The following is a 3245-nucleotide window of genomic DNA, read 5'->3' on the forward strand; positions in this document are numbered from 1 at the left end:
ATCCAGACACGGGCCCTCTGTCACTATGCCCCACGGCCTACAGCTAGCTATTGGCTTCTCTGCCCAAGTCCAGTTTCCTGCCTTGCAAGGCTGCCCTAACCGGCTCCCCACCCCCAGTCCCCAGCCCCTGCAGATGTCCTCCTCCGAGCTCCCTTCTGACACTCTGCCAAGGCTGCTCGTGAGGCAGAGGCCTAGCTTTGCCCATCAACTGGGTTTTCTGGTGGTCTTTGGGAAGCAAACAGGATCCTGTTGCAAATCTTCCAAAACATGCTCTTCCAATTTTCTTCCACAAGACAGCCAAGTGTGCCAATCACACGAATCTTGCTGTTTCCAGATATCATTTGGGGCCTCTTTTAAAATATTGATTTAAGATTCTATTAAATTAATATTCTAATATTCTATTTAGTATTCTGGATACAGTCGTCTAGTCCACTAAAGTTCCAATTATTCCACGACTCTGGATGGCATGTCTTAGCTGAGAGGGAATGGTGGCCCTCAGAGTCACTGTCTCAGAGACTCCAGAGAGGGCTTGGGAATGGGATAACTTAAGTTCAACGTGAGTTTCAGATGCTCCGCCAGGCAGGTCCTCTGGCCTGATGTGTGGAGTTGGGGTTCTCCGACTTCAGTGTCTGTAAAAATCATCCGAGGAGCTTGTTTAATGTGTAGATTTCACAGCCCTATCCCCACAGCACAGGGTGGGGCCTCAGAATCTGTATTTTAATCAAATCTCCTATTGTCTTTTACAGACCGCATTATAAGAAGTGTTGATTGATGTAGAGAAAGTAAGATCTTCATAGCAGAAAGTTGGCTATGATGACCATCTATATAATATCTAAGAATGAGCACAAATTCCCGAACAATGCTGCTTATTCTGGACATTAATTTCCTGGTTTGCACATAAGATTGCTAAGATTTGCTGAACCTAAGAGATGCTCCATTTTGCTTCCTGGGTCAGGACTCTGACTAAATCTATGCAATGCAGGAGTGATTGACAAATTCATTAAGATCCTGGAAAAATTAAGACAATAGGAGATTTGAAGTCAGAGAACCTCAACTCCATATAATTAGTGGAATTCTGATGTTAATGTTGCTAAACTGCTTTAAATTCAATGTGTTGCCTCAACTAGATTCCTTGTTCTCTAGGAATAAGGCAAAATATATATGGGTTTCTCAAATATATTTGACTTTTTTCTCATTTTGGAATTTCAACTTGACCAATATTGTCATGTGGTCATAAATATAATCAGTATATAAAGTCTTAAGCTAATATATAAAAATTTGAGCTCCCAAATGGGCCAGATGCTATAGAATATGAGTAGGAGAAATATGAGAGGCATGTAATAATCACATCATGGGTCCAAAGAATAATGCCACAAGAAGCTGACGCACTACGGAGAGACTTACAGCATGTGAATCAGATCTTGAATCCACTATTGAGAAGGCACAGGTTTGTTTCTTCTGTTTTCTGTTGTGTATGGAAACACTTGAGACGGGATAATTATCTGTCTGAGGGCAGCGGCCCAGGCTCGGGGCCTCCTGCTGTGTCACAGTAAGGCTCAGCATGGTGGTGAGACAGCACCTGTGGGCCTGCTGGGTCTCTTCCTCTTCTTAGAGACCAGTACTGCCACCTTGGGGCCTCACCCTCTGACCCATCCAATCCTCAGGCCTTACAGGGGTCCACCTACGGGGGGCTAACATGGGAACCGGGGGATGTCACCCAACCCACAGCAAAGTTCAAGGTGTCTGCAAGGGACTACATGGTGCTGCACAGGGTCAGGACACCAGGATCCTGCGGCATGGCCGCCCTACTGTCTGCAGCCGGAGGCATCCACCTTCAGTCCAGGAGGCCACTAGGTAGCTTCCACTAGGACATTCTACCTGGAAGGAAGGAAAACAGGCTTGACTCTTCCCCCCACGGCCCTTCCAGAACCTGCATAAGTCACCCTTACTTGTATCTCATGAATGGCGGAATCAGGTCACACGAAACATTTAAAAGGCAGTCTGGAAATGTCGTGTGTAAGTGGAGGGAACGCTGTGTGTCCAGCTGATACTGAGCAGAGATGGGAAGGTCGTGTGTCCGGCTGACACTGAGCAGAGATGGGAATGTATCAATAGGAAGATGGGAGAGACCCAGTTGGTTTCCGTGGTGTGGACACTATGTAGAGGGCCTTGAGCATCATGATGGGAGACTCTGTTAGCTGATGGGGGAATCTGGAGACAGTAAATTATTTTTTGATGTAAAATGCGACATTATTTGGGGATTATAATTCATCCAGCAGTGATGTGTAGGATGGATTAAAATGAAGAGAGACTCTGAGCAGGAGACTCTGAGCTCACACAGACAAAGCAAGAGGCTGTGTGGGCAGAGTCGGAGCAGCAGCCTTGGAGGAGCAGACACCAACTGAGAGGAGAGAACCAAGGAATCCGGGGCTTCGGGGAATGAGGTGACCAGCCCAGAGTCAACGGGGGCCCGGCAGAGGAGTAACTGGGCAAGTGGGCTCCCACTTCCCCAGCAGGAAACGGGGCCTTCTGGGTGCCTAGCAACGGCAGAGCTGCTCAGACTCCCACACTCCGGGACAGGCGAGGGGCAAACACAATGTGGGAAGTAAAGCATCTATCAATTCCCCACATTCTAAAGCATCTCAAGCTGCCCTATTAGATAAATAGCTTTGCAGACTGTGGGCATGTGACCACTGGTACCCTGGGGCCCCAGGATGGGCGACATTCTACAGTAAGTCAGCATCTCCACACGCCCGGACAATACCCAATGGCTAACATTTATGTTATGTGTTTGTGGTTTTTAAAGTGCTTTTTAAAAATCCATTTAATCATTTGTTCCCTTTAACGTGATTCCCATCCTACATGTGAGAAAACTGAGAAGTTCTCTCATCCAGGGAGAGTCCTACTGCCAGAAAGGAAGCAGCCGAGGTCCCACGAAGCCTTCCTGCCTCCCGGGCCCAGCCTCCACTTGGGCTAGGCTGGTATGGGAAGGTCGTCTCTGGGCTGGGTGTGTGTGTGTGCAGAGGAGTGAACCCTCATGACTGCCTCCAAGATCTGGGAATCGTGATGAGTGTGGCACTTCAGAGGAGTTTCCTCCGTGAGGAGATGCGTTCAGAGTCCTGTGATGGGAGAACTTTCTGTCCACATGGCACTTTGAGACCTGGTGATGTTGCTGGCTTTCCTCAATCTCTGGTCCGCATTCTCTTAGTTGGTGATGCTCCTGATCCTTGCTTGCTACTGATTTT

Source organism: Callospermophilus lateralis, chromosome 10 (genome assembly GCF_048772815.1).
Source record: "Callospermophilus lateralis isolate mCalLat2 chromosome 10, mCalLat2.hap1, whole genome shotgun sequence".
Lineage (NCBI taxonomy): Eukaryota > Metazoa > Chordata > Mammalia > Rodentia > Sciuridae > Callospermophilus > Callospermophilus lateralis.